At 42.2% G+C, this 20656-nt stretch overlaps 1 non-coding gene across 1 annotated transcript; it reads left to right on the forward strand.

Moving 5' to 3' along the window:
* The first annotated feature begins 55 nt into the window (after positions 1-55).
* trnas-uga (transfer RNA serine (anticodon UGA)) lies at positions 56-137 on the forward strand. Its single transcript has one exon. It is a non-coding gene; the product is annotated as a tRNA-Ser (tRNA).
* Positions 138-20656: the final 20519 nt, after the last annotated feature.

The following is a 20656-nucleotide window of genomic DNA, read 5'->3' on the forward strand; positions in this document are numbered from 1 at the left end:
TCTGGATGCACAACACGTGTACTAGACATGAGGACATGGCTGTACAGGCAATCTTGTAGTCGTGGCCGAGTGGTTAAGGCGATGGACTTGAAATCCATTGGGGTCTCCCTGCGCAGGTTCGAATCCTGCCGACTACGTCCAGACAGTATGCAGGACTTAGTTTGCAACCTTCCATGATTGTTTGCAACTCCATTGTTTTTTGGGGTAAAGGACAGTGCTGGAAGGGAAAAGCAACAAAAATAAAACGGCAGCGCACGCTATCTAACTGCCCTGGGGGCCTTCCATTTTTAAAGACATATGACAAAGAGGCAAGGTTAGGGGCTTTCCTGTAGCTCGCCGTGATCGCATAGTGGTTAGTACTTTGTGTTGTGGCTGCAGCAACCCCACTTCGAATCTGGGTTACGGCAGGTTTTTTAAGGTGACATTGGCGTTGCACTCTGTGTTGCCATGCGTAATCTCCAGCCTCCTTTTAGTGCAGGCTGTGCTAATGGTACGTCCTGAATGTTAGAGGAGCGGCGTCACACAGCCCTGTAGCGTTCACTCAAAAAATTAAATGTGGCCATACGTACCTATGGCCACGTAAACCCCGGTCTCCAGAAACGTCTGTGTGTGTATGTATATATATATATATATATATATATATATATATATATATACATATATATGTATATTAGGGGTGTAACGGTTCACAAAAATCACGGTTCGGTTCGATACGACACAGTGGTGTCACGGTTAGGTTTGTTTTCGATACAGCAAAAAAAAAAAAAAAAGCCAGAGGATTTCTCTGATTTACATTTTTTATGTATTAAAACTAACATCATTAAAGTATGATCTTGTTTTTATTTCCTTTACTTTAAACAGTAATACAGCTATACTTCTGGGTTTTCTGCTTAGCAGCAAATAAAACAAATCCTTCTTTATACTCAAAACCAAAAAGCTGCCAAAAAAAAAAAAAAAAAAAAAAAAATATATATATATATATATATATATATATATATATATATATATATATATATATATATATATAATTGTAGTAGTTAAACAAATTAAAAGAAAAGAACAATTTAGTTTTTATAAGGAACTCAGTTTCAATCAATTTTTAAGTATTTTTTTATTTTTAGAAAGATGAGTGTCCACCTTATCTTCTGACAGCACAGATCTGGTTGATTTGACCGTCACCTGCCATTTTAGTGGATCTGAAAGCAGGAATTATCTGACTGAAATGGGCTTATGAAGGAATAATGTAACAGGGTTCTATTACATTTAACATTTTCTTAAAACCCGAAATTTCCACTACTGATTAAGATCCCTCATATGCACAGCTATAAATGTACCGATCACCTCAGTGATTTGTTTTGCCCTGTTCGAATCTGTAGGAATTGCCTGTCTGAGTGCTGTTCCAGTTCCAGTTACTGATTCCGTGATGTCAGTGTAAATGAAGTGGTATGCTCAAATATTACCGCTAAAATAGCTTACTGTCTTAGCAGATGTCATTGTTTTTTTCCACCACTCTTGGTGGTGGTGATGATGCGCGATGTATCTGAAGAGTGGTGGTGGTGGGGGGGGTGTGACGAATCTGAAGAGCAGTGGAGGCATGTGCGTACGATATACCTGAGGGGCGGGGGTGAGTTGTGCCAAACGTACCTGGAGAGCTGAGAGGGAAGCGGTGGAGAGAGGTGTGCATCGCATTTAAGCAACGGGGGGAGACGCGCGATTTCCGGAAGATTATCATTCGTTTGCGGGCATCGAGGAGTCTCTTTGCATTGGCGGGAGACTCGTGAAACTTCCGGGGGTCTTGGGATGTCTGGGATTACGTTAATGTTACTAGCCATTTTGCAAGGTAGTGTAGCGCTTGCCGGACTGGATAGTGTTTGGAGGTGGGCGATTGTGGTGATATGTGAACAGGTTATTGAGATTGGCTGTTTTGTATCGGGGTCCAGGGTTGCTGGGGCAATGGGGGCAGAGCCAGCACAAGCAGGCTGACACAGAAGGCAGCAAGATTGCTAATGAGTGCATGCTTTAATAAAGTGATATTCTGAGTTCAAAAGCCATGGTCTACTGTTTAACATGACAGCGGGGAAGGCATGTTGTCTGCCACGTGATTTGGGATGCCATGTTGAGCGTTGCTGCACTGAAAACATTATATGTTGTACTTATTCTCATTCATCTTTTGAGAAAGTCTTGTACCGAACGGTTCAACATGAATATGCGTATCGTTACACCCTTTATATATATATATATATATATATATATATATATATATATATTGTTGTGATGAGTCAGAAGGCATTGAATCCATTTGCAAGCTTTATTAAGAGCACACATACAAACAAACACAAAGGGGCAATCCAGGAGACAGAACGTGGGACAAGCAAAAGTTCAAAGGCAGGCAGATATCTTACTGGTCAGAATAACAGGCTGGAGATCAGGGGCAGGCAGATGTCTTTCGTAATCGTAGAACAAGCACAGGGTCAGAAACACAGATCAGTCCGAAGCAGGGAGTATGGAACGCTCAGAAATGACAGCCAGGCAAATCAAGACTTCGCAAAGAACCGGAGCGTGAGTGTGGTATATATACACGAGAGCTGATGAGTTGCACCTGGACCGTAATCAGTGCCAGGTAGCAGGGCTTATGGGATTTTGAGTCCGTGAGTCGAATCAGAATTCTGGCGATGGTTCCCTCTGGTGGTGCACAAGAGGGTTGGCATCGCCCTCATTTACAACAGAACCCCCCTCCTGCGAGCGGCTCCTGAAGCGAGAAGGCACCTGACGCCGGGGTCTACCGCGCTGTCGGGGGGCTGGTTTCTCTGGGAACCTTTGATGAACTCTTCCGTGAGAGTTGGGTCTAGAATATCTCTAGCATTCACCCAGGACCGTTCCTCTGGACCGTACCCTTCCCAGTCCACCAGATATTGGAGGGCGCCACCCCGACGTCGAGAGTCCAGCACTTCTCGAACGAGGTAAGCTTCCTCGCCCTCGATCATGACAGGTGGAGGGGTCCTGGTTTCCGATTCCTCCTCAACCGCCTCCTCTCGTGGACCACCAGCGGGTTTGAGTAATGACATGTGGAAAGTAGGAGAAATACGATAATGATTAGGCAAGGCTAAGCGAAAAGACACTGGAGTAATCTGGCGTACAATTTTGAATGGCCCTACATACCTGGGACTGAGTTTGCGGCAGGGCAATCTCAGACGAAGGTCTCGTGTCGACAACCACACCCACTGCCCCGGTTGATACGTGGGTCCCTGGCGTCGGTGACGGTTCGCCTGAATCTCTCTCCTCCTGACTGCCCTCATGAGATGTCTGTGAGCCTGGTTCCAGACATCCTCACTCCGCTGCAGCCAATCCGTGACAGCAGGTAACTCAGTGGGTTCTCCGGACCATGGAAACAGGGGTGGTTGGTAGCCAAGAATACATTTGAATGGCGTAATACCCGTGGCTGGCTTTATTAATGAATTTTGTGCATATTCTGCCCACATCAGATAGCGACTCCAGTCGTGCTGTTGCTGATGACAGTAGGAACGTAGAAATCGAATGACTTCTTGATTCATACGTTCAGTTTGGCCGTTGGATTGAGGATGGTACCCTGAGGTGAGACTAACATTAATATTTAGATTTTTACAGAGAGCGGACCATACCCGGGAAGTGAATTGGGATCCCCTGTCTGAGACGATATCATCAGGTAAGCCAAACATTCGAAATACATGATTGCACAGGGCTTCTGCGGTTTCAAAGGCAGAGGGCAATTTGGGCAACGGTATTAGGCGACAAGCCTTGGAGAAACGATCAACCACCGTGAGAATGACTGTGTTGTTCTGGGAAACAGGGAGATCCGTAATGAAGTCCACCGCTATATGGGACCAGGGCCGTTGCGGAACCGGTAGCGGTTGTAACAGGCCAGCAGGGGTTTGGTGAGATGCCTTCGTGCTTTGGCAAATTTTACATTTCTGAACATAATTAATTACATCCTTCGTGAGGGACGGCCACCAGAAACGGGCTTTGACTAACTCCAAAGTTGCAGTGATGCCTGGATGCCCCGAACTGGGAGTGTCATGAATATGGGTCAGTAATCTGGTACGTATGTTATTGGGTACAAAAATCAGGTGATTCGGACAGTCTACTGGAGGGTTGTTTTCTCGGTTGGCCTCTTGGATCTCGGTAAGTATGTCCCACTGTACTGGAGCCACTAGTAAGTTCGTAGGAATAATGGTTTCATCACTAATTGGGGTTTTTTCCTCTGATAGCCTGGATAGTGCATCTGCCTTACTATTTTTACTCCCTGGTCTATAGGTGACAATGAAGTCGAATCTGGTGAAGAACAAAGCCCAACGAGCTTGTCTGGGATTTAGACGTTTGGCTGAGCGAAGATATTCCAGATTCTTGTGGTCAGTTAATATGGTGAATTGCTGACTAGCCCCCTCCAGCCAGTGTCTCCATTCTTCCAGGGCTAATTTCATTGCCAGTAATTCGCGATTTCCCACATCATAGTTTCGTTCTGCGCTGGTCAATTTACGGGAGAAGAAGGCACATGGATACATTTTGGATGGTTGACCCTGACGTTGAGATAACACAGCACCGACTCCTGTGTTGGATGCATCCACTTCCACAATGAAAGGTAGGTCTGGGTTGGGATGACGGAGAATAGGAGCTGTGGTGAATTGAGTCTTCAGATCGCTAAATGCTTGGCGTGCTTCAGAGGACCAGGATAGTTTGTGGGAATTTCGTTTGGTCATGGCTGTTAATGGTGCGGCTATTGAACTAAAGCCTCTGATAAACCGTCTATAGAAGTTGGCAAAACCTAGAAATCGCTGCAACTCCTTGAGATTCTGGGGTAACGGCCATCGTTGAACTGCCTGTACCTTCGTATCATCCATGGTAATCCCTTCTGCACTGATGACGTATCCCAAAAAGGCGATCTGTGTCTGGTGAAATTCACACTTCTCTAATTTGGCGTACAGACGATGTTGAATCATGCGTTGCAACACCATACGTACATGTTCAACATGTTCCTTCATCGTGTTTGAATATATGAGGATGTCGTCGATGTAAATGATGACCCAGCGATCCAGCATATCCCGAAAGACATCGTTCATAAAAGATTGGAACACGGATGGACAGTTTGACAGGCCGAAGGGCATTACCGTGTACTCATAGTGCCCCCTAGTGGTGGAAAACGCGGTCTTCCACTCGTCACCAGCACGGATTCTGACAAGGTTATATGCACTGCGAAGATCAAGCTTGGTATAATATCTAGCCTTTCTTAATTGTTCCAGGGCAGGAGGTACGAGGGGTAATGGATAGCGGAATTTTACGGTGATTTCATTGAGCCCTCGGTAATCAATACAGGGACGTAAACTGCCATCTTTCTTCTTTACAAAGAAGAATCCAGCTGAAGCAGGAGATGTAGAAGGTCGGATGAAACCCTTGGCCAATTCCTCGTCGATATATTCAGACATTGCCTTGTGCTCAGGTTGTGACAGAGGGAATATTCGACCCGTTGGAGGACTTGAACCTGGAATTAACTCAATAGCACAATCACTTGGTCGATGTGGGGGAAGTTGAGTAGCTTTTTGTTTGCTAAAAGCTTCATGTAAGTCATGGTACTCAATGGGGATTAGTTCATCAACGAGTTCAGGTAACACATTGGTGGTTCGTAATGGAATTTTGTGAATGGGCTGGATGCACTGTTTCATGCATGACTCACTCCACTGCAATATCTGTCCGTCCCTCCAGGAGATATGAGGATCATGTCGCCTTAACCAGGGCAGTCCCAACACCAGTGGATGATTAACTGAATCAATAATGTAGAATTGCATTTCTTCAATGTGTAGAACACCAACTTGTAACTGTAGCTTATTCGTAATCATACGGATGCGTCCTTCACCCACAGGACGACCGTCTAGTGCTTCCACTGCAAGACAGGAATCATATGAGCTGAGAGATAGTTCGTGACATAAAGCAAATTTCTTAGATATAAAGTTTCCGGCAGATCCAGAGTCGACAAGAGCCGTAGTATTAATCATTCTTTTATCAAATTTAATAATCACAGGAATCAGTACACTGAAAAGTGCAGGAACATGGGAAGGACTCACCGATTGAACTGGTGTCTGAGGTCGTACGCTGCAGGTGGATTTCCTGTGCCCTGATTGACCGCAGTACAGGCATAGATGATTTTGCAATCGATGCATTCTTTCTTCATGGGTGAGACGGGTGAAACCCAGTTGCATGGGTTCATCAGGGGGCGTGTCACTTGAAACATGGAGCTGTGTGCGAGGATTTCTACGGCTGCGAATCAGATGATCAAGACGGATGGTAAGTTCAATGAGTTCGTTCAATTTCTTTCCTTCGTCACGGCAAGCCAATTCAGATTGTAGATTGGTATTCAGACCCCGTCTGAATAGTGTCTTCAGTGTATCCTCAACCCAGTTAGTTTGAGCGGCGAGAGTGCGAAATGACAGGGCGTATTCTGCAGCTGTGTTACGCCCCTGTGTAAGAGAAAGTAACTGCTCACCGGGGCTTCTCCCATCTGCTGGGTGCTCGAACACTTCCCGAAATTGCTTGAGAAAAGTTTCAAATGTGGGATAGTTACATTCCTCCTCCTTCCATATCGCTGTAGCCCATTCCAGCGCTTTCCCCGTTAACAGGTTGCATACAAAAGCCACCCGACTAGAATCAGTGGGATATAATGCAGGTTGTTGGTTAACAAATAGTTTGCATTGCAATAAGAAGCCTTTGCAGCGAGAAGGTGACCCATCAAACTTTTCAGGAAAAGCTAATCGGGGACTTACGGTAGCCGGAGCATTGGAGACATGCGTTGGTTGAGAAGCTGTCATGGTAGCAGGCGGGGTAACTGCAGGATTCGGATGACGGAGTTGCTGCATAGCTCTCACCAGTTCCTCCGTGAGAGAAGTTAGATGGGTGAGTTGTTGATGATGGGTGGCTAACTGAGTGGCTTGAGCGGAAAGTTCAGTCGAGACTTGTGCTAAAGCTGCTGGATTCTGTAGTGGCGAAGTCTTCTGTTGTGATGAGTCAGAAGGCATTGAATCCATTTGCAAGCTTTATTAAGAGCACACATACAAACAAACACAAAGGGGCAATCCAGGAGACAGAACGTGGGACAGGCAAAAGTTCAAAGGCAGGCAGATATCTTACTGGTCAGAATAACAGGCTGGAGATCAGGGGCAGGCAGATGTCTTTCGTAATCGTAGAACAAGCACAGGGTCAGAAACACAGATCAGTCCGAAGCAGGGAGTATGGAACGCTCAGAAATGACAGCCAGGCAAATCAAGACTTCGCAAAGAACCGGAGCGTGAGTGTGGTATATATACACGAGAGCTGATGAGTTGCACCTGGACCGTAATCAGTGCCAGGTAGCAGGGCTTATGGGATTTTGAGTCCGTGAGTCGAATCAGAATTCTGGCGATGGTTCCCTCTGGTGGTGCACAAGAGGGTTGGCATCGCCCTCATTTACAACATATATATATATATATATATATATATATATATATATATATATATATATRTGTATGTATGTATGTATGTATGTGTATATATATATATATATATATATATATATATATATATATATATATATGTATGTATGTATGTATGTATGTGTGTGTATATATATATATATATATATATATATATATATATATTAGCGATGTCAAAATTAACGCGTTAACGCATGTGATTAATTTTAAATAATTAACGCGTTAAAAAAAATTAATGGAATTAACGCAGTTGCAGTTTTTTTTTAACTTCCTGTTGTGGTGGACGTGTTTAACATGCAATAAATGTGGATAAGACCAAGGAAGCACTTTTTGAAGGCAAGTTCCAGTATTTCGTGACTCGGTGTTCTTTTAAGGTAAGGTTCGTTTTAAGGCTACACGGTAGAATTTTAATTAGAGAATTATCTTAATCATATTAAATCGGAGTATTGGTGTCTTATGTAAATGTACTCAGAACGTCTGGTGAAGTCGCGAGCTGTCAAAGACAGGGCATTACTCTGCCTTTCAGCATGCGCCCTCCAAGTTTTGCGTGTTTCCTCATTAAACGCAACGAAAGCGTAAGCTTCGCGTTGTTGTGTCAGAATCCTTGTGAAATACAGTAATACTTTAGGACTTAGTTTAAGCAAATTTGATGAACGTGATCATGCATGTTGAATCTGAGGGGAGTCGCTCAAGTATGGAAGGCCGTTGGGGCCAAAACGTCTGCAGCGCGTTGTGTGTGTCTGACTGTGTGTGTGTGTGTCTGTGTCAGGCCCGTTGAGGGGTGTCAGGGGTGGAGTGAGCGACGTATCTGAGTAGGGGCGAGAGGGGTGTGCAATGTATTTAACGACCGGTTTGCAAGAAATTATCATTCATTTGCTGGCATTTGGAAGTCGCTGTGCACTTGCGGGATACTCCTAGTCTTAGCAACTGGATGAATGTAAAGGAGGATTAAGCAAAATTGTTTCTACTCTATAACTAATGTTCTCAACTCACAGCAGTACAACTTTACAATGAGTGCAACAGTTTGTATTCTATAGTTTATTATTATAATTTTTCATTTTCCATATCTGCAGTGCCTGTATTTTGGCTTTTTTTTTTTGCAGTCCACTTAGAATCCAACATGGAAATCAATGTTTTCTTTATTGGCATTGATTGTTTTGAAATTTAAATGTCATTAACATGCCTGTGTTTTAATTTCTGTAATAAATATGGCTGTCAAGCCAGGATCTTGATGGTTTATTGTGGGTATGTCGTTTACATGAAGAAATCTGTTACAAGTTAAACAAAAATTCTATTAAACAATTATATTTTGAATTTAACTATTTTTTTGTCTTGCGTTTACATAAATTTTACATTTAAACAGCCAAAATTACAAGTTTCAGTATTTTAAATGTGATTAATCGCGATTGCTTTTTTTAAAAAGGTGCGATTAATTAGTAAATTTAAAAAAAAAAAAAAAAAAAATATATATATATATATATATATATATATATATATATATATATATATATATATATACACATGTTGTAAAATGTCTGGGTTGTCTCTGTCTCTTGCTCCCTCTCCTGTATCTACAACCACCTCCTTGATATTAAATTAAATTAAATTAATGAAATTAAATTAAGTGGCAACACTTTACAATAAGGTTCATTAGTTAATGCCTTTACTAACATAAACTAATCATGAACAACACTTCATCACCTTAGAATTATAAGGTTCTGTCTGCGTTCTGAATGATTTTGAGATATTGAGCTTCAAAGTTTTTGCATTCTATATAGCAAACAACATGTGTGTAACAGATCTCTTTCATACATTAATATGACAGAGACCCCAAGGGTTCTCTAAATGTAAATTATCAAAGTTCTCTTACATTTGCAAATTGGAGTAAATAAACTATGGTAAATGCAGATAGAACCTTCTCATTCTGAAAAGTCATTTTCCACTTGGAATTATAAGGTTCTATCTGCCAGATCATTCATTGAAGCATTACTTATCAAGAAATACCATAAAAATACATAGTTTAGTGTTATAACAATATGTTGATGCTTGAGAAAGTTAAAATGTTGCTTTCTGTAACATCGATCTATTTCATGTTTTAGGATGAATATTTTTTCTTTTAAAATTAAGCATACAAGGCTGTACTGAATATTTTTCCAGTGCAGCTGTTAATTCTATCAATATAATATGTTCATATTTATTAAATTTTATGCTTTAAATAAATCATTGATTTATATTTATTGAATTATATGCTCCATGAAATAAATTAAGTATTTGCCCTTCAAGGCTTAATATTAAACTTATAGACTTTAAAAGAAACAGACTTGAGCAAATGAGTTTAATAAACACTAAAAAATTGTTTCACTGACTACATTTACAAAAATAAAAATATTTCACTTTTAATATACAAATTTTTAAATATTCATTTCTTTTTCAACAAAAATAAGTAAAATTGGGGGGGGGGGGGGCGCTAGTGAGCAGGTATGGAATAGGTTTTGTTTTGGGTGAGCTCCGCTAAATTTGATTAACTTAAATGTATTTTGAGCGTCTTTTATTTGCAAACCGCGTTAAAACATCATTTTATACTTTGTTTACACAAATTTTCTTTCTGCTTTGTTCACGGTGATACGTAAATGGCGAAAAGTCTGCCACAATATACCTACACTGGAAAGACAATTGCGAGTAGGCCTGGCGCCTCGTGTACTGATCAGAAATCACCAGAGAAACTAACCGAGATGGATACAAAAGCTGAAATCCTGTCGCTCTTGAAAAATGACATCCCCACGCTGCTTAGGGTCGAACTGAAAGCTGTTCTTTCGGACGAATTTAACAACATGAGATTGGAACTACAGGCTGTCAAAACTGAAGTTGTCGGCAACATCACCTTACTGCGGTCTGACTTTGAAACCATGAAAAAGACGGTTACTGAAATAGATCACGGGCTGTCTACATGTTCGGATGATGTAACTACATTACAAAAGTCAGTGAGAAAACTTGAAACGGCTGTTTCGGCGTTGCAGGAGAAATGCACTGATATGGAGGGCAGGATGAGGAGGTCGAACATCCGTATACTGAACGTGGCAGAAGGACCAGGCTCGAGCTTTCCAGATTCAGTCTCTAAGTTGTTAAAGGAGGTCCTAGAAATTGACAGAGAGATACTCGTGGATCGCTCGCACCGTGGCCTCCAGCCCAAACAGCCCGGTGACAAACCCCGGGTAATTGTGGCCAAACTACACTACTACTACAGGGACTGTGTCAAGATTCTCCGCATAGCTAGAGAAACGGGACCCCTCAGATTTAAAGGATCTACAATCCTCATATTTCCTGACTACCCTCCAAGCGTGGCTCGCGCACGATCAGCGTTTAATGATGTCAAGAAGTTGCTTCGAGGACGAGACGGAGTGCGTTATGGTATTCTCCACCCAGCTCCACCCCATCCAAAACTCAGGATCACTTACAATGGCAACGAGAAGGATTTCTGTGACCCAGAAGAAGCCTTGACATTTGTGAAGAGAAATATCGTCTTGGACAATGCTGAACATTAGACAAAATATTGTGCATCTGACGGGCGATGCTACTGTATAGAACAGACACTGAACTTGCATTACAGATATTCAACGTGCTTCAAAAAGACATTTATTATTTACTTTCTATTTCAATTTTTTTTCTTTCTATAAATGGTGAGCAGATGACATCTTTAGAATTTGAAGACGCAACGAGGTTGTAGAAAGCAAATCTTTTTTTTCTTTAAATCTTTTAAAGTCATCTCCCTTCTTAGTTGATTATTATTGTGTTGTGTAAAACGACCACTTTAAGTTAAATATAGTGAAAGAAAGTTACACGCTCTATATTGATGTTTGGTTTAGGAGCGCCTGCTACACTGTGATTCCTCCAAAACAAACACTTAAATGTGTGGAAACTTAATCAATGGGGTTGGGAGTCACTCTGTTCATTCGAGTGACGTGTGGGTGGGTTTAACTGCACCAGTTTTACATTTGATAAATTACTTTATGTACCTTTTCTTTATTAGGGGGAGGAGAGATTTCTGCCACATTTTTCAAATGATTAATAAAATGAATAAATCATCAGGCTGCAACATTAATATTTTTAGCTGGATTGTTAAGTCCTTAAATCACCCTGTTAAGCGAAAAAGTGTACTTTTGCATTTAAAACAACTTAAAGTAGGGATTGCTTTTCTTCAGGAAACGCATTTGCGTAAGATAGATCATTTTAGGTTAAAATGTGATTGGGTGGGTCAATTATATCACTCCAATTTTAATTCTAAATCTAGGGGAACAGCAATCCTTATTGAAAAAAAATGTCCCATTTGAGGCCTCGATGGTAGAAGCAGACCCTGCAGGTCGCTTCATTATTGTTATTGCAAACTTTATAATATCTCGGTCATCTTAGCTAATGTGTACGCACAAAATTATGATGACAGTGTTTTCTTCACAAATATCTTCTCTAAACTAGCAAATTTGGACACACTCTTTGATATTAGGAGGAGATATGAATTGTGTAATGTCATCCTTAGATCGTAGTTCAGTTAAAACTACTCCCTCGTCAAAGTCAGCTGAGGCCATTAAAACATTTATAGATACATATGGGGTATCAGATATTTGGCGATTTTGTAATCCTGTGTCTAGAAGCTATTCTTTTTTCTCATCTGTCCATCAGACATATTCCCGCATAGACTACTTTTTTCTAGATAATAATCTTATACCTCTGATTAGCTATAGTGAATATTGTGCCATCGTTATCTCTGACCATGCACCTTTATTAATGACGCTGTGCATCCCAGTCACACTTGACAAATATTCTCCCTGGGGTTTAAATACGTTACTGCTTTCAGATGAAACATTTACTAACTTAATATCCTCTAAAATTAAAATATTTCTTGAACTTAATTAAACACCAGAAACATATTTCTTAGTAATATGGGAAGCTATGAAAGCATATCTAAGAGGAGAGATAATATCCTATAGTTCCTATATTAGAAAAAAACAAAGTCAGGCTTGAAGAATTAACCAATGCTATAATTAAATTAGATGCCACACTAGCCCTTACACCATCACCCACCCTAAATAAACAAAGATTATCACTTCAAACTGAATATAATCTTCTAAACACCAAACATATTGAGAATTTATTAAATAAAACACGTTATAGAATATACGAACATAGTGAGAAGACGGGTAGAATTTTAGCTCATCAGTTAAGACAAAAAGCAGCAGATTGCACTATTACCCAAATAAAAGATCAATTAGGCCAAAAATATACAGAGCATCAGCAGATTAATCAATGTTTTTATGAGTTTTACTCAAAATTATACAAGTCAGAATCTCCTAAGGACCCAAATTTGCTCACATCTTTTTTTGATAAAATTACTATTCCTTCAATTGATAAAGAGACTGCAGCTGAACTTGAGGCCCCTTTTTCAGTTCAAGAAATAAATGCCTCAATATTGTCAATGCAAAACTCTAAGTCACTGTCAGGAAATATGGAGACCCAAGCGCAAGGGAGAAGTTCAAAAGATTTATTGAACAGAAATAAATCAATAATTTAGCTCCTCTGGGCAGTAGGAAAATCAGTCACTCCAAAAACACAGGCAGTCAGTAACCGACCCTCCTCTGGGCGTAGTAGGACTGATCAAACTCAAATAGACCCTCTTGGGTTAGTAGTAGAAAAGTGGAGACAGACCTCAGGGAGCCGAGAAGAGACCTCACACGATCGTGGACTGTGGGCAGAGCAGAGGTGAGCCAGAGCACAGATAAACGGATGATGAGTGGTAATATTAACAACACGACTAGACGAGACGGAATGTAGATGCGTAGATATATTTAGAACAGAGAGACCCAGTAGCACACGTAGTTCTTTGAACACAGAATCAATTCACTAGCACAGAACGAGGGAGAAGGGGAGACTAAATAGTTACAATAATCAGGGAGAACAGGTGAGAGGAATGGGGACGGGAAAACAAGCAAATTGAAAACAGGTGAAACAGCATACAAATGATAATACACAAGAGGGAGACAAAGTAGTCACAAAAAACCCCGACAGTATTCCCCCCTCTCAAGAAGCGCCTCCTGGCGCACCAGAGGAGAAAGACTGGCGAGAGCGAAAGAAATCCTCGATGAGCGAGCGGTCCAGGATGTCCCGAGACGGTATCCAGCTTCTCTCCTCAGGACCATATCCCTCCCAATCGACCAGAAACTGCTGACCACGACCCCGGCGCCTTACATCAAGCAACCTCCGTACCTTGTAGATAGGAGGACTATCGACGACAATGGGGGGAGAGGGGGAGGGAGGGGAACTATAGGAAGAGTGAAAAACGGGTTTGATACAGGACACATGAAACACCGGGTGGATGCGTTGCAAATAGGATGGTAGTTTAAGACGGATAGCTGCTGGATTAATGATCTTATCAATAGTGAACGGACCAATAAAGCGAGGTACCAATTTACGAGACGGGGCTTTAAGGGGAAGATTACGAGTGGAAAGCCAAACCTTTTGCCCACAGACGTAACGAGGGGCACGAGTGCGGTGACGATTGGCAGAGCGCCGAATACGTTCACCAGAGCGGCGGAGCGCGGACACCGTACTCTCCCAAGTGCGCCTACAGCGTTGTATAAACGCTTGAACCGAAGGAACAGCTGTCTCTCCTGAGTGGGAAAAAGAGGCGGTTGATAACCGAGACAACAAGAAAATGGTGATAACCCAGTAGATGAGGACGGTAGCGAATTATGCGCGTACTCAGCCCACGGCAATTGTTCACACCACGAAGAGGGGTTACGAGCGGCAAGACAACGAAGAATTCGACCTAGATCTTGATTAGCTCTTTCGGTCTGGCCATTAGTCTGGGGATGATACCCTGAAGATAGACTAACAGAGGCCCCAAGCTGTTTGCAGAATTCTCTCCAGAATTGTGATGTGAATTGCGAACCACGGTCGGATAGGACATCAACAGGTAACCCGTGAATTCTGAACACGTTGTTAATAATAACTTGCGCTGTTTCACGGGCGGAAGGGAGCTTGGGCAACGGAATAAAGTGGGCCGCTTTAGAAAAGCGATCAACGACAGTGAGAATAACAGTATTGCCCTTTGACGGGGGAAGACCCGTTATGAAGTCAAGCGCGATATGGGACCAGGGGCGAGACGGGATAGGGAGTGGTCGCAATAATCCGGTGGTTGCGGAATTACTGGATTTGTTCTGCGCGCAAATGTGGCAAGATTTGACAAAGCGTCGGACGTCTTGAATCATAGCGGGCCACCAGAAACGTTGACGGATGACGGCTAACGTCCTCCTAATGCCTGGATGAGCCGTTAATTTAGAAGTGTGTCCCCAACGGAGGACAGCAGCGCGTAAGTGTCTGGTGACAAAGAGCTTACCCGACGGACAGTTACGAGGAGCTTGGGTGCGAGTGAGCGCTCTTTTAACAGAGTTCTCGATACCCCAGGATACGGCCCCTATTACTATATCACCAGGTATGATAGGTTCGGGGAGAGGTTTATTCTCTAAAACCGTAAATTGACGGGAGAGTGCATCTGGTTTGATATTCTTGGAGCCCGGGCGATAAGAAATGGTGAAATTGAACCGATTGAAAAATAGTGCCCAACGAGCTTGACGTGCGTTAAGCCTTTTCACAGATCGAATATATTCGAGGTTGCGGTGATCCGTCCATACAATAAACGGGATAGAGGCACCCTCAAGCCAGTGACGCCATTCACCGAGCGCGAGACGGACGGCGAGGAGTTCGCGATTACCGACATCATAGTTGCGCTCAGCCGGAGTGAGACGATGCGAAAAGAAAGCGCACGGGTGAACCTTGTTATCTTCCGTGGAGCGTTGGGAAAGTACGGCGCCTACCCCTACATCGGAGGCGTCAACCTCCACTATGAATTGTCTCTCGGGATCGGGGGTGATGAGAATAGGGGCGGATGCGAACATCCTTTTGAGACGGTCGAACGCCTGTTGCGCAGAATCAGACCATTCGAAACGAGTCTTGGCCGATGTAAGCGCCGTGAGGGGAGCAGCGATCTGGCTAAAGTTACGAATAAAGCAACGATAAAAATTGGAAAACCCCAAGAAACGCTGGAGAGCGACGCGAGACTCAGGAATGGGCCAATCGATAACGCCGCGAAGCTTTGCGGGGTCCATGCTAACGCCCTTATCAGAGATTATGTATCCGAGAAATGGGACAGAGCGAGTATGAAAAATCACACTTTTCTGACTTGACGAAAAGACGGTTCTCTAACAGACGTTGGAGTACACGGCGTACATGTTGGATGTGAGTAGGTAAATCTGGCGAAAAGATGAGGATGTCATCTAAATAGACGAAGACAAAAATATTGAGCATATCGCGAAGTACGTCATTTATGAGTGCCTGAAATACTGCAGGAGCGTTTACCAGCTCGAAGGGAAGAACCCGGTATTCAAAGTGACCAAAGGGTGTATTAAACGCCGATTTCCACTCATCCCCAGCCTTAATTCGTACGAGGTGATAAGCGTTGCGCAAGTCTAATTTGGTGAAAATGCGAGCCCCTTGAAGGATATCGAAGGCAGTAGACATAAGCGGTAAAGGGTACTTATTCTTAATAGTGATCTCATTAAGTCCGCGGTAGTCAATGCATGGGCGTAAAGAGCCATCTTTCTTTTTGACAAAAAAGAAACCAGCACCGGCTGGAGAGGATGACGGAACTATAGTACCCGCGGCTAGAGACTCGGATAAATATTTATCGAGCGCCTCTCTCTCGGGTGCGGACAAGGCGAAGAGACGCCCCCGAGGTGGAGTGGTACCTGGGAGGAGGTCAATACTGCAGTCATATGGTCTGTGAGGAGGAAGGGCCTCGGCTCGGGACTTACTGAAGACCGCTCGCAGATCGTGGTAAACTTCAGGAACACCTGATATCTCTACAGGCTCTTCCTGTAACACAGAGGGAGAGGAGACAGGAGACACAGCAGATACAAGACAATTTGCATAACAGGACAAATTCCATGAGACAATAGACCCCTTAATCCAGTCTATTTGAGGATTATGTTTAACTAGCCAAGAATGGCCCAAAACTATAGGTGTAGCGGGGGAACAAATAACAAAAAAGGTTAAAGTCTCTCGATGATTGCCAGAAACATGTAAACTCACCGGAGAGGTGGAGTGAACCACTCTAGACAATACACGGCCATCTAGGGCATACACAGTGGGCGGGTCCCTAAGTGGCTGGAGTGGCACCTTATGTTTAGCGGCAAAAGACTCATCAATGAAGCTTTCTTCCGCGCCGGAATCCAGCAGCGCGGAGCAGGAAACTGAGGACCCCTCCCAGCAAAGTGTGATGGGTAACAAGGTCCTAGTCGGGGCGTTAGGGGACTGTGTGGAAGCGCTCGCCATGAGGTCCCGACTCACTGGCGAGCGTTGGCTTTTACTGGGCACACGGAAAAACGATGCCCAGAACCTCCGCAGTGAAGGCACAAACCCAGATGAATGCGTCGTTGTCTCTCGGAGGGAGACAGGTGAACCCCTCCCACTTCCATGGGAAATGAGGAGGATGCGCGCCTCTCGAGAGGTTTGGAGTCTTGCGATGGGGAAACCCCTCTGACGTCAGTGTGAGGAGAGCGAGCGCGTCTACGCATCGCCAGGCGCTTGTCCATCCGGATGGAGAGCTCAACCAGAGAGTCCAGGTCGGCGGGAAGATCGTGAGCGTAGAGTTCATCCTTTAACAGGGCGTTCAACCCATCCAGAAAGCGAGCAGATAGGGCGGCTTCATTCCACCCGCAAGTAGTGGAGAGGGTGCGAAACTCAATCGCATAATCGGTTACGGGGCGGTGACCCTGGCGGAGAGTGGATAGAAGACGTGACGCTTCCCGGCCATGAACCGAACGATCGAAGACCTTCAGCATCTCCTCCTTAAAGGTGTCAAAGTGTGTACAAATCTCCGACTCGGCCTCCCACAAAGAGGTACCCCATTCCCTCGCTCTGCCCGAGAGGAGAGAGATGACGTATGCGACACGGGCTCGATCCTCAGCATACGTATAGGGCTGCAGGGTAAACACAACCTCACATTGGGTGAGAAAAGCACGGCACTGTGTTGGCTCACCCGCGTACGTGGATGGATTATTGACCCTCGGCTCCGAGGAAAGACGGGCCGGTTGTGGGAATCCCGGGTTGTGACGTAACGTGTGAATTTGACTGGATAGGTCCGCTACTTGCGCGGCCAGGCCCTCTACAGCGTGTCTTGCAGCGCTGAGTTCTTCGGCGTGTCTGCCCAACATCGCTCCTTGATGTTCGACCGCAGAGCGGATAGGAGACTCCCTCGCTGAGTCCATGGTATGGCTAGTGAATTCTGTCAGGAAATATGGAGACCCAAGCGCAAGGGAGAAGTTCAAAAGATTTATTGAACAGAAATAAATCAATAATTTAGCTCCTCTGGGCAGTAGGAAAAACAGTCACTCCAAAAACACAGGCAGTCAGTAACCGACCCTCCTCTGGGCGTAGTAGGACTGAACAAACTCAAATAGACCCTCTTGGGTTAGTAGTAGAAAAGTGGAGACAGACCTCAGGGAGCCGAGAAGAGACCTCACACGATCGTGGACTGTGGGCAGAGCAGAGGTGAGCCAGAGCACAGATAAACGGATGATGAGTGGTAATATTAACAACACGACTAGACGAGACGGAATGTAGATGCGTAGATATATTTAGAACAGAGAGACCCAGTAGCACACGTAGTTCTTTGAACACAGAATCAATTCACTAGCACAGAACGAGGGAGAAGGGGAGACTAAATAGTTACAATAATCAGGGAGAACAGGTGAGAGGAATGGGGACGGGAAAACAAGCAAATTGATAACAGGTGAAACAGCATACAAATGATAATACACAAGAGGGAGACAAAGTAGTCACAAAAAACCCCGACAGTCACCTGGACCTGATGGGTTTCCGAGCGAATTCTATAAAAAATTTAGGAATGACTTAGCTCCACTGTTGTCAAATGTATTTGGGGAAGCCTTTCATTCTGGGACTCTTCCTCCAACTATGCAACAAGCAGTCATAACGCTTATCCTCAAGGAAAATAAAGACCCTCTCGAATGTGGCTCTTATCGCCCAATCTCTCTTCTCAATGTAGACAGCAAAATCCTGGCCAAAATGTTAGCTCGTAGGCTGGAAAACGTTCTGCCTTCTGTAATATCGAGTGATCAAGCTGGGTTTATTAAAAACCGGCAAACATCTTTTAAAATATGGCACCAATTTAGACGAGCTTTATCATTTACAGATCTATCCATGCAGGCCCCTATTATAAAAAATCATATGTTTACTCCTTCGATTGCAGATGCTACATTTAATTGCTGGATAGAAAAAGGGCTCACCACACTGAACGATTTATATAGCGATTCCAATTTCATGTCCTTCGAGCAAATAAGAACAAAATACAATATCCCTAAAACACATTTCTTTAGATATTTACAGATCTGAAGTTTTATGATTTCTAATTCAGTAGACTTTCCAACTTTACCTACAGAAACATTACTTGACACCATTTTAAAAACCAATCCAGTTCTCAAAGGTAATATAGGTGTGATTTACTCTTTTATCTCCTCACAAAATCTAACTTCAGTAACAAAGTCGAAACAACAATGGGAAAATGAACTTTAGTTGACCCTCTCTGAGGAAATTTGGCAAGACATTATAAATAAGATTCATTCAACTTCAATTTGTTTGCGACATACAATTATTCCGTTTAAAGTGGTCCATCGCCTTCATTGGACAAAAGCAAAATTAGCTAAATTTTCACCAACTATAAATCCCCTATGTAATAGATGTGACGTAGAAATAGCTAATCACACACACATGTTTTGGTCATGCTCTAAAATTACCAAGTCCTGGCAATTAATATTTAATTTTTTTTTCATATGTTTTACATGTAACAATTGACCCTTGCCCTGTTACAGGAATATTTGGTTTAATCACAGATTCCGGTTTAGACAATAATACCAAAAGCATGATTTCTTTTTCAACATTAATTGCTAGATGTCTTATACTGCTCAAATGGAAGGACAAATTTCCTCCAACTTTTAATCATTATATTAGGGACCTTATGTACCATCTTACAATGGAGAAGATTCGGTACTCCACCAAAGGTTGCAGTCAAAAATTTCATCTTATTTGGCAGCCAGTGTTGACATATATAAAACAAATGGATCCAAACTTAATTTTTTTAGTTTGACCATTGTTATGTGTTTCTCACATTTTTTCCCCTCCATTTTATTTGACTACATTTTAATTTCTATCTAAATTATTTTATTACTTTATTTTACATTTGCTAAGCCTATTGTGACTCGTTGTGTGCGTATATATGTACAATAGATGAGTGAACATATAATGGAACTTTTGTCTATTTGTATTGTATGTATGTATATATTGCGACAGAATGTAAAACAGATTAAAAATAGGCATGACATATTGTTTATAAATGGTGCTGTGGGTTGGGGGGGCTCTGTTGGAGCAAAGATCATTTGTCTCTGTTTTTCAAATACTTTTAAAATTGATGTTTTATTGACCAAAATGTTAATAAAAAGATTTGAACAAAAATAAATAAATAAAAAATAAAAAAACACAATATATATATATATATATATATATATATATATATATATATATATATATATATATATATATATATATTTTTTTTTTTTTTTTTTTTTCTTTTAATTTTTTTATTTAATTTTTTTTTTGGTTAGCTTTTTTCCATTTACTGTTGCAGTCATGACTTATTGACTTCTCCCATGTTTTTCACTTTACTCTCTCTCTCTCTCTCTTTCAAACCCTTAATGTAAATATTTTAAGACAAAGGTTTAATTTATTAAATAGCATCATTTCACTTCATTCTAAGTATGTATAAGAAAGAAAGTAAGAGTACTAGTCTTAATCAGCTCATTTATGGCTATTGTTTCTTGCTCTGACTTACCAGATTTATTTTTGTTTATCACTCTTGTAAAGAGAAGTTATTTTGTTTCTCTTCATAGTTTTATTTATTTTAAACAGGACATTTTTATTGTTTTGTTATTTTTTAACAGGATAAAGTGTCCAAACGCAGAGAAAAACTATATAAAATAAGTCATGACTAAGAGTAAGTGGCAAAAAAGGTAAAAATAAATTAATAAAATAAGACTTTTATT

This window comes from Danio rerio, chromosome 4 (genome assembly GCF_049306965.1).
Source record: "Danio rerio strain Tuebingen ecotype United States chromosome 4, GRCz12tu, whole genome shotgun sequence".
Classification (NCBI taxonomy): Eukaryota; Metazoa; Chordata; class Actinopteri; order Cypriniformes; family Danionidae; genus Danio; species Danio rerio.